Below are 12,995 nucleotides of genomic sequence, written 5' to 3' on the forward strand. Positions count from 1 at the left end.
TATTATCTATGTGGTCTTTCCAGCTGAAGTTGTCCGTAGTTTTAACACCCAGGTACTTAGTTGAATTGACAGCCTTGAGAATTGTACTATTTATCGAGTAATAGAATTCCAACGTATTTTTTTTTGGAACTCAGGTGGATCACCTCACACTTTTCGTTATTTAGCGTCAACTGCCACCTGCCACATTATACAGCAATCTTTTCTAAATCGCTTTGCAACTGATACTGGTCTTCGGATGACCTTACTAGACGATAAATTACAGTATCATCTGCGAACAACCTAAGAGAACTGCTCTGATTGTCACCCAGGTCATTTATATAGATCAGGAACAGCAGAGGTCCCAGGACGCTTCCCTGGGGAACACCTGATATCACTTCAGTTTTACTCGATGATTTGCCGTCTATGACTACGAACTGCGACCTTCCTGACAGGAAATCACTAATGCAGTCGCACAACTGAGACGATACCCCGTAGGCCCGCAGCTTGAGTAGAAGTCGCTTTTGAGGAACGGTGTCAAAAGCTTTCCGGAAATCTAGAAATACGGAATCAACTTGAGAACCCCTGTCGATAGTGGCCATTACTTCGTGCGAATAAAGAGCTGGCTGCGTTCCACAGGAACGATGTTTTCTGAAACCATGCTGATTACGTATCAATAGATCGTTCCCTTCTAGGTGATTCATAATGTTTGAACACAGTATATGCTCCAAAACCCTACTGCAAACCGACGTCAATTATATAGGTCTGTAGTTCGATGGATTACTCCTACTACCCTTCTTAAACACTGGCGCTATTGTATCAGCGTAATCTGAAAAGAACCTAATCGGTATACAATCTGGACCTGAAGACTTGCCCGTATCAAACGATTTGAGTTGCTTCGCAACCCCTAAGGTATATACTTCTAAGGAACTCATGCTAGCAGCTTCTGGTGTTTCAAATTCTGGAAGCAGTCATTTGGCATGACATTAACTGACAGATTTCTTGAATGTCCTCCTGACGGATAAATTCTGATCAACTGACTCGTTAGATCATCAAAATTCGAAGTCAGGTTGGAGGACCTTTCCCGTATTGCTCCAAACGTTCTCAACAGGGGAAACATCGGGCAACAATAGTGGTCAAGGTAGAGCGTGACAAGTTGTATGCGGGAGTGGGGAGTATTATCTTGCTGAAATGTAAGGCAAGGAGGGCTTGCCACGAAGGACAACAAAAGTGGGCGTAAAATATCATCTTAGTAACGTTGTGCTGCAAAGGTGCCGCGGATGACAACCAAACGTGTCCTGCTGTGAAAAAAATGGGACCTCAGACTGTTACTCCTCCCACCTGTGTCCTGACTGTACCACATCGTCTTCGCTGGTCGTAGGAGCTCACTTCTACTCCAACCATATTCCACGCCTAACACGTGTCTGGAGACGCCTCAAACTGTGGTGGGACACCAACCTGACTGCCGCCAGCCACACGGCCCCACAACCAGGAGTTACGGTCTGGGGTGTCATTTCTTCTCGTAGTATTTTTCTGAAATTGTAATCATCTGTTTGTCTGTACATGTACATGCACACATGTACATCACAACTACCGATTTCCGTCCCACTTCAGGGTGCGTCCTTTTCATTAAGTACTAGGGTGTTTACATTAGTTTTAGTGGAATGAAAAATACTTCTCTTTTACAACCAACAGCAGGAAAAACTAAAAGCTAAACTGATATCAATATATAATTGTAGCTAAAATAGGAAATCTAGTAACTATATAAATCAAATCATCTAATACATATATAGTACGTAAAAAACTTTAAAAGCATATGTAGTATACACTATGAACATCTAACAGCTATATATGTATATTACACTACTGGCTATTAAAATTGCTAAAGCAAGAAGACATACATATGATAAACGGGTACTCTTTGGACAAATATTTCTTACTAGAACTGACATTTGATTACATTTTCACGCAATTTGGGTGAATACATCCTGAGAAATCAGTACCCAGAACAACCACCTCGGGCCGTAATAGCGGCCTTGTTACGCCTGGGCACTGAGTCAAACAGAGCTTGGATGGCGTGTACATATACAGCTGCCTATGCAGCTTCAACACGATACCACAGTAGTGACTGCCGTATTGTGACGAGCCAGTTGCTCGGCCACCATTGACAAGGCGTTTTCAATTGGTGAGACATCTGGAGAATGTGCTGACCAGGGCAGCAGTCGAACATTTTCTGTATCCAGAAAAGCCCGTACAGGACCTGCAACATGCGGTCGTACATTATCCTGCTGAAATGTAAAGTTTCGCAGGGATCGAATGAATGGTAGAGCCACGGGTCGTAACACATCTGAAATGTAACATCCACTGTTTAAAGCGCCATCAACTCGAACAAGAGGTGACCGAGACGTGTAACCAATGGCACCCCATATCATCACGCCGGGTGATACGCGAGAATGGCGATGACGAATACACGCTTCCAATGTGCGTTCACCGCGATGTCGCCAAACACGGATGCGACCGTCATGATGCTGTAAACAGAACCTGAACTCATCCGAAAAAATGACGTTTTGCTATTCGTGCGCCCAGGTTCGTCGTTGAGTACACCATCGCAGGCGCTCCTGTCTGTAATGCAGCGTCAAGCGTAACCGAAGCCATGGTCTCCGAACTGATAGTCCATGTTGCTGCAAACGTCGTCGAACTGTTCGTGCAGATGGTTGTTGTCTTCCAAACGTCCCAATCTGCTGACTCAGGGATCGAGACGTGGCTGCACAATCCGTTACAACCATGCGGATAAGGTGCCTGTCATCTCGACTGCTAGTGATTCGAGGCCGTTGGGATCCAGCACGGCGTTCCGTATTACCCTCCTGAACCCACTGATTCCATATTTGCTAACAGTCATTGGACCTTGACCAACGCGAGCAGCAATTTCGCGATACGATAAATCGCAATCGTGATAGGCTACAATCCGACCTTTATCAGAGTCGGAAACGTGATGGTACGCATTTCTCCTCCTTATACGAGGCACCACAACAACGTTTCACTAGGCAACGCCAGTCACCTGATGTTTGTGTATGAGAAATCGTTTGGAAAATTTCCTCATGTCAGCACGTTGTAGGTGTCGCCACCGGTGCCAACCTTGTGTGAATGCTCTGAAAAGCTAATCATTTGCATATCATAGCATCTCTTACCTGCCGGTTAAATTTCGAGTGTGTAGCGCGTCATCTTCGTGGTGTAGCAATTTTAATGGACAGTAGTGTATAAACAGACGTATTTGTTTGAATTTGCTGTTATTGCTGATTATTCATCTAGAAACAATTGTGTGAAAGACACTTAAGAAATGAAATAAACGAGAATAAGCTGTATGGGAATGTGACATGTGAAACGCAGCAACGCCTCTGCCACTGGAAAGACACAACCAGCACCCTATCGGGCTTACGCCACATGCGTAGTGTCAGTAATACTAATTATGTGTCTACTGTTCTGTTCAGATAATTTATGGTTCCTTAAATATTTGTCATACAGTTTGTTTCCCTGTGGATTTCCACAAGACTGGCAGCAACAGATCTCGGCTGGTCAGCAGTGGGCAATGGGAGCACCATGTCTGCCTACCAAACACAGTTACTGGTCACTCTGCGCGAGACAGCCATCCGAAAATCAAATATTTATCATTTGATCCAGGATAATCTAGGTCATTCCACTGGTACTGATTTTTGTGTCGTCACTAAGTAGATCATTGAAAGCTGTTGGCCGGCCGTAGCGGCCGAGCGGTTCTAGGCGCTACAGTTTGGAACCGCGCGACCGCTACGGTTGCAGGTTCGAATCCTGCCTCGTGCATGGATGTGTGTGATGTCCTTAGGTTAGTTAGGTTTAAGTAGTTCTAAGTTCTAGGGGACTGATGAGCAAAGAACTTAAGTCCCATAGTGCTCAGAGCCATTTGAACCATTTTTGAAAGCTGTTGTAGGAGAAAATTATCACTGCTGGTCCTATTTGCATATGTAGGACGCTACTCATAGACGGGATTCTAAACATTTCACTTTCAATAATTTGCAGCGAAGAGAAAAGCGTTAAATTGTACAAATCGTGTTAAATGTGACAGGAAAGCAAAAGTTTGTGAATTATCATTTTCTTTACCGAAAAAACTGACAGAAGAAAGACAAATTGTTAAACTGTCATTAAAAATAAGAAGCCATCCAGAAACCGGAGAGAGACAAAAAAAGCTCACTATCTATGTGTTGTTAAATAGAATAAGGTGTTTTTCTATTTAATCTGTGTATTCGTTAATAGGGTAAATGTGCAGCTGTACTCTAAGACAATTATACACACCTGGAAATTGAAATAAGAACACCGTGAATTCATTGTCCCACGAAGGGGAAACTTTATTGACACATTCCTGGGGTCAGATACATCACATGATCACACTGACAGAACCACAGGCACATAGACACAGGCAACAGAGCATGCACAATGTCGGCACTAGTACAGTGTATATCCATCTTTCGCAGCAATGCAGGCTGCTATTCTCCCATGGAGACACTCGTAGAGATGCTGGATGTAGTCCTGTGGAACGGCTTGCCATGCCATTTCCACCTGGCGCCTCAGTTGGACCAGCGTTCGTGCTCGACGTGCAGACCGCGTGAGACGACGCTTCATCCAGTCCCAAACATGCTCAATGGGGGACAGATCCGGAGATCTTGCTGGCCAGGGTAGTTGACTTACACCTTCTAGAGCACGTTGGGTGGCACGGGATACATGCGGACGTGCATTGTCCTGTTGGAACAGCAAGTGCCCTTGCCGGTCTAGGAATGGTAGAACGATGGGTTCGATGACGGTTTGGATGTACCGTGCACTATTCAGTGTCCCCTCGAAGATCATCAGAGGTGTACGGCCAGTGTAGGAGATCGCTCCCCACACCATGATGCTGGGTGTTGGCCCTGTGTGCCTCGGTCGTATGCAGTCCTGATTGTGGTGCTCACCTGCACGGCGCCAAACACTCATACGACCATCATTGGCACCAGGCAGAAGCGACTCTCATCGCTGAAGACGACACGTCTCTATTCGTCCCTCCATTCACGCCTGTCGCGACACCACTGGAGGCGGGCTGCACGATGTTGGGGCGTGAGCGGAAGACGGCCTAACGGTGTGCGGGACTGTAGCCCAGCTTCATGGAGACGGTTGCGAACGGTCCTCGCCGATACCCAGGAGCAACAGTGTCCCTAATTTGCTGGGAAGTGGCGGTGCGGTCCCCTACGGCACTGCGTAGGATCCTACGGTCTTGGCGTGCATCCGTGCGTCGCTGCGGTCCGGTCCCAGGCCGGGCACGTGCACCTTCCGCCGACCACTGGCGACAACATCGATGTACTGTGGAGACCTCACGCCCAACGTGTTGAGCGATTTGGCGGTAAGTCGACCAGGCCTCCCGCTTGCCCACTATACGCCCTCGCTCAAAGTCCGTCAACTGCACATACGGTTCACGTCCACGCTGTCGCGGCATGCTACCAGTGTTAAAGACTGCGATGGAGCTCCGTATGCCACGGCAAACTGGCTGACACTGACGGCGGCGGTGCACAAATGCTGCGCAGCTAGCGCCATTCGACGGCCAACACCGCGGTTCCTGGTGTGTTCGCTGTGCCGTGCCTGTGATCATTGCTTGTACAGCCCTCTCGCAGTGTCCGGAGCAAGTATGGTGTGTCTGACACACCGGTGTCAATGTGTTCTTTTTTCTATTTCCAGGAGTGTATATTCACTTGCATTTCTTACTCATTACTCCCTAACGAAGATTTATTTATTAATAGAATGAATACGTAGATTATTATTTGAGAGTATTTAATTTTACGACGATCCCGGACCACATAAAGTACCATGGAAAGAAATTATTATGTCAATGTACAGATAAAATGGTTCATATGGCTCTGAGCACTGTGCGACTTAACTTCTGAGGTCATCAGTCCCCTAGACTTATACTACTTAAACCTAACTAACCTACGGACATCGTACACATCCATTCCCGAGGCAGGATTCGAACCTGCGACCGGAGCGGTCGCTCGGCTCCAGAGTGTAGCAATGTACAGGTAATGTGGCAGAATTATTCGATACTCAACGACAAGCAAAGGTATTTCCCTGGAATCTTACTATGTGCGGTGCAATACATAAAGATGAAGAGAAAAATTGCTTTGAGCAAGTTAAGTGTAATCAACTCCAGCAAAAAAGGGAAGCAAATCCGCGTTATTATATGTAAATCCAGTGCAGGGTGCCTAATGGCATCAATTGCAACTACGTTTCTCCTGTCAGTATTTGCAAGCAGATCGCTTGTTCTCCGCATCTACGTTATATGACAGACAGTGAGCTGCAGTTTCCGATTCCATCTTTATTCTCCCCATTTGCCTGTGACAGAAAAATTTGGCCTTTCCCTTCTGCCTGGGCGACAGGCACCAGCAATTAATTTATCGCGCGCTCTGATCTCCTTGATGGGAACCACAATAGTGTCTGGCCTGTGTGAGATGCCTATTGAAAACCTTCCCTCATTAACGTCAGTGAAAACCTTTGCATCTCCTTCCAATTTCCTCGTGCTCTCGGAAGACTGTCCACATCAACTACGATCAGGCGCCAGCAAACTTATTTACAGGGTCGGCGCAAGAGGAAATTACTGTTCTCTCAAGTGAAAAGAGTGAATCCACCGAGAAAGAAAACAGAGTAACGACCAGAGGAGGTCAAAGTATTCTGCCATAAGATCAGTTCATTCATTTTTTTCATATGAAATATTACTGTATTTTCTGTAAGAATGTATCTGTGTTTCCTGTAAGAATGTATCTTCTTATTTCGATTATATTCTGCCGCAAATAGGACAGGAATACATCATCAACATAAACTGCCAACTGATATCATTGATGGTTGAATATTTTTTGAAGATTTAAGGTCTTCAGGTATGTGCATCACGCACCATTTTATGATGTCATTAACCAACCCCCATCTCGCATTATGCCGTTGTCTCTCTCTGTAATGGTTTTACTTATTTACCTTTGAATCGCTGTCTGGTGGCACAGCTATGTATTTGCTTGGTTACCAGTAATTCCCAACATACATATCGCCATTGCTTCTGGAACAACTGTCAGTTTCTGAACAATTTACACATCAATACACAATGTTTCACCGACATTACTCAGAACTGGTAGTACGAAGTTGTGTAATCTTACCTTTTGCGACACTTGGGAAACTTAGTTTCGAAAAACATACTCGTTTTACCAAAAGACAAGCAGGGCATTTTCACTGGTTTGCCTGCATTACATTTTCCAACTTTTCCACATATTTACGAAATTTCAGTGTTACAGCTTGGTTAAACGGCATTATAATATTTTTATAGCTGTGTTACCTTCGCCCATGTTGCCAAAAAAAAAAAAACAGAGAAAAGGTCAGTCGTCACTGGAACGATATGATACATTCTAAGAAAGATGATGATATTTGTTTCTTAGGGCGCTCAACTGCGCGATCATCAGCGCCCGTACAAAGTCCCAAATTTTTCACAGTACAATTTTCTACACAGTCCAATCCATTCACTGCCACGAATCATGATGATTATGAAATGATGAGGACAACACAAACACCTAGTGACTGGGCAGAGATAATCCTCAATACGGCCGGGAATCGAACCCAGGACCCCATGATCCAGAGGAAGCAACGATAGCAACTAGACCACGAACAGCGGACACTAAGAAAGATAAACTCTTACTCTAGTTTTCGTAAACTCACGGTCCTTCCCCGGAAAGAAAGAAGAGTGACTATACAAGAAACGTTAGAATAAAGGAGACAGGATATGGGAAGTTATATATAAGATCAGTACGAATTCTGAAGACGCCAATACATGAACCAGTCGTAATTCCCTCGATAACTCGGCATCAGACTTTTTGCTACATTGACAGACTCTTTGTACATCCTTAATAACTTGTTTGGTGCGCACGTTACCCCTCGGGATCATTCTTATTAACATAGAGAAGCGCATCTCAGCATCAGTTTGGTGTTTGCTGTTGTCTTCATAATGTATCCCCTTTCGTGTGACATTCGTGAATTCTGCACAGGGAGAAAGATTGCTTGCACGTCTCTGTGTGAACACTGCTCTTGTCCGTGCAGCACAGATCATTGTTATATATCTGTGTGGTACCCACTGCTATTGGAAGATACAGCTCTCCCTCTCGTATTTTGTTTTAAGCTGAACACGACTTTTTACTTCTGCGCCCCGTCTACATCCTCGTAGGCATTTTTCAGTGCGTCTGTATGGTTTCCTGATATCAATATCACTCTTTATCTTTCTTTTTTCATTGGTAAATGAAAGGATAAAGTGATTAAATCATGTAATCTGCTCTAAGATTAGCCACAGTAACAAGAAAATAACGGCTTTGTAGGCCAGAGAGAGGAGTCCTAAATCTAATTACAGTCCACTGCCGGGCTGTTCGGAATAAGGTCGTGGAATTACTCTCCGTTCTTAGCAGTAATATTCTTCCCAAAGTAGTAGCAATGGAAAACTGACGAAAGCCAGATATCGTCTCAGCCAGCTAGTCAGTTCAGAATCGAAAAAACTGCAAGAAAGACTGGATGCCTCTACAGACGACGTATCCGTTACAGTAAAAAACAGTGATGTACATACAAGGTCAAAATTTAAAATAAAGAGTAAACGTCTTTTAATTAATTCCAATCTAAGATCGCAAGTAAGTTGTTAAAATTTATTTATCAGGTGACCGGTTTCGATCGTGGTACGATCATCTTCAGACCACTAGTATTCCATAATGACGGCTGAAGCGAGTTTGGTGAGAAGCATCCTGCAATACAGCTGGCAAAAATGATTAAAAATTGTAACTGGTTGTTTCTTTCGGCCTACAACATGAGCATTCAGAGTAATGAATTTTCCACAGAAACATAGTAAAGTAGCCCAATAATTCCGTAATTATAACTGGCAATACAATTTTTTCAGCAAGAAATTGAACGAGAGAAACGGTTTGTATTTTTACCAGAGAGAATATTCCTGCAAAAGGAGGCTGCCGGGTATTTCGAGCATTTAATACTTAACTCACGTGTGGATTACCGTACAGAAACGGACAAGCTAATTTACCGTTGTACCATCGTGAATACTTGGAATTCAGTACAAAGTCAAGAAAAAGAGAAAAAGTTCTTCTTCAGTGGACACGAGAACATCCCAATAACAGAATATATATGTAAACAACAGCATCCTAATACACTGGACTTTTACGTGTCTAAGTTACCTACTCTGACATCTGGTCTAACATTACTGTTTCAATGTGTCGTTTGATCCATTAAAACAAAAAATTTAGCTTGATGACCGATCCCATTAATAAGTTTAATGCAAGGTGTGTTATGTGTATTTTAATTATTCCTGTTAAATGGATTGTCACTTTTTTGTGAATGTCACGGTCTTTAGCGACAGGACTGCGGCAAAATTTGAACATGTTACTGTTCCTGAATGTAAGTAAGTAATCAAGAGATACTGAAAATATAAGTATATATGAAGTTATTCTTGAGGACGCTAATCATTCGTTAATATTTAAAACGATAATTGAAAAACAGGATGACGCAACAAATGCTCGTAGAAGAACGTCTGGTCTTTCCAGGGTAAAACAGTTTAGAACTAAAGACAAATAACATAATGTTTGACTGATGTGGTAAGTGACAGTATTAACACCGCTGTATGAAGTTTTGAGACGATTGATTTGAAGGAAACATGGAGAATTTACGAAGAAAATTTTTACCACTTTATTCCTACAAGGATTTCATACATGTATCGCCGTCAGCGTTAAAGTCGCCAAGTAAGATTATTTTGTCGTAGCGATTGATAATTGATTGAATATCATCTAGATCCGAATACAACGTTTCTTTTGTATCATTATTATCATCACAATCCAGACTGGGACCATATAAAATGATCGCTGTGGTATGATGGTCATGTGGCGTTTATCATGCCCAGCTGGAAGTTTAGACACGTCCCTGAGAAGCTTGTACTTGATAATGAAGTCCATTCCGTGCATTAGATGCTCATTCATAGTGTTCCCCTACCGGAAGAAGCTGTATCGCGCACCAAGTTCATTCAACTGATCGTTATCAGCAAGACAGGTTTGAAGGAGTGCTGCTATGGCCATATTATATCTTCTTAACTCTCTGCTCAAAATAACTGTACTCCTTTCAGGTATCATTTACTGGGTCATCAGTGAGTGCACTTACACTCCGTGTTGCGAAATATAGTTTCTTATTTCTTCGACCACATTTTGGTGGTACCATTGGACACTGGTAATAAAAGTTGGCTCACTATGTTTAAGGCATCTTTTCTAGCCCCTTTCTCGTATGACGTGAGCAGGACTGCTCAGTCGTAGACGTAGCAACGAAATTACTCTACATCCACAGCCCTTAGCAAGAGGACCAATCGCACACACACCACCAAAGTGCCAAGCTATGACTAGAGGCTTACAGACATTCGATAACTATAATTATTTGTATTCAGCCTACCATACTGAAACACAGGAGTAACAGAAGAGGAAAGCCGTTATCAGCTACAGGATGTCAAAAAGATGCCTCCAAAAGATGGAAAGACGGAGACTCATCCGCTACATGTGAGTGGCTCTCTACTTCGGTATAAATTGAGACGTTTGCTTATAATCAGTACAGATGATGACAGAACTGCAGTAGTCAAGTAACATGATTATCAATTAGTCTTTAAAGTCAGGTGTTGAAATCTCGACGGGATATCCGCAGGGAGCAATCGCTGCTGTAAAAAGAAAGACTAGAGCTGAGTTTGTACTGGGAAAAGCATTGAACCCTTTCTCAGTCGCTACAGAGATTGACTGAAGAAGGACAACTATTTCGAAGGAAGGGGAGAGATAAAGAAGACATAATAGTCACAAAAAACAACTTATTTCTGAAAGCAGAAAAGTAGGTGGAGACGCTGGAGAATATGAACCAAACGTGCATGATAACGATGCTGCTGATTATGATAATGATGATACTTAAGATAGGAATGGACGGAATGTCAGATTTTATCCGATAACAACAGTGTGGATGATTGGTGATTCATGGTCAGATTTCGATGGACTCCGATGATATAGTTGCTGAACAGTTCAGAGAGCCGGCCGGAGTGGCCAAGCGGTTCTAGGCGCTTCAGTTTCGAACCGCCCGACCGCTACGGTCGCAGCTTCGAATCCAGCCTCGGGCATGGATGTTTGTGCTGTCCTTAGGTTAGTTAGGTTTAAGTAGTTCTAAGTTCTAGGGGACTGATGACCTCAGAAGTTAAGTCCCATAGTGCTCAGAGCCAATTGACCCATTTTTTGAACCAGTTCAGAGAAAATTTGAGTCTCCTAACAAATAAATACCCCACTCATACGGTTATAGTTGGTGGGGACTTGAACCTTCCCTCGATATGTTGCCAAACATACTTGTTCAAAACCGGTGGTACGCACAAAACATCTTCCGAGATTCTCCTAAATGCTTTCACCGAAAACTATTTCGAGCATTTAGTCCACGAACCCACGCGAATTGTAAATCGTTGCGAAAACACACTTGACCTCTTAGATACAAAAGATCCAGAGCTAATAGAGAGCATCATGGCTGATAGAGGGATTAGTGATCACAAGGTCGTTGTAGCTAGGCTCAATACCGTTTCTTCCAAATCCACCAGAAACAAACGCAAAATAATTTTATTTAAGAAAGCGGATAAAGTGTCACTAGAAGCCTTCCTAAGAAACAATCTCCATTCCTTCCGAACTGACTATAAAAATGTAGACGAGATGAGGCTCAAATTCAAAGATATAGTAGCAACAGCAATTGAGAGATTCACACCTCATAAATTGGTATGAGATGGAACTGATCCCCCATGGTACACAAAACAGGTCCGAACGCTGTTGCAGAGGAAACGGAAAAAGCATGCCAAGTTCAGAAGAACGCGAAATCCCGAAGATTGGCTAAAATTTACAGACGCGTGAAATTTGGCACGTACTTCAGTGCGAGATGCCTTTAATAGGTTCCACAATGAAACATTGTCTCGAAATTATGTAGAAAATCCGAAGTAATTCTGGTTGTATATAAAATACACAAGTGGCAAGACGCACTCAATACCTTCGCTGCGGTGTGCCGATGGCACTGTTACCGACGACTGCGCCACTGAAGCGGAGTTATTGAAAGCAGTTTTCCGAAATTCCTTCACCAGGGAAGACGAATGCAATATTCCAGAATTTGAAACACGAACAGCTGCTAGCATGAGTTTCTTAAAAGTAGATACCTTAGGGGTTGCGAAGCAACTCAAATCGTTTGATACGGACAAGTCTTCAGGTCCAGATTGTATACCGATTAGGTACCTTTCAGATTACGCTGATACAACAGCTCTCTACTTAGCAATCATATACAACCGCTTGCTCACCGATAGATCTGTACCTACAGATTGGAAAATTGCGCAGCTCGCACCATTGTTTAAGAAGGGTAGTAGGAGTAATCCAATGAACTACAGACCTATATCATTGACGTTGGTTTGCAGTAGGGTTTTGGAGCATATACTGTGTTCAAACATTATGAATCACCTCGAAGGGAACGATCTATTGATACGTAATCAGCATGGTTTCAGAAAACATCCTTCTTGTGCAACGCAGCCAGCTCTTTATTCGCACGAAGTAATGGCCGCTATGGACAGGGGATCTCAAGTTGATTCCGTATTTCTAGATTTCCGGAAAGCTTTTGACACCGTTCCTCACAAGCGACTTCTACTCAAGCTGCGGGCCTACGGGGTATCGTCTCAGTTGTGCGACTGCATTAGTGATTTCCTGTCAGGAAGGTCGCAATTCGTAGTAATAGACGGCAAATCATCGAGTAAAACTGAAGTGATATCAGGTGTTCCCCAGGGAAGCGTCCTGGGACCTCTGCTGCTCCTGATCTATATAAATGGCCTGGGTGACAATCTGAGCAGTTCTCTTAGGTTGTTCGCAGATGATACTGTAATTTACCGTCTAGTAAGGTCATCCGAAGACCAGTATCAGTCA

The sequence above is a fragment of the Schistocerca gregaria genome, chromosome X (assembly GCF_023897955.1).
Source record: "Schistocerca gregaria isolate iqSchGreg1 chromosome X, iqSchGreg1.2, whole genome shotgun sequence".
In the NCBI taxonomy this organism is placed as follows: Eukaryota; Metazoa; Arthropoda; class Insecta; order Orthoptera; family Acrididae; genus Schistocerca; species Schistocerca gregaria.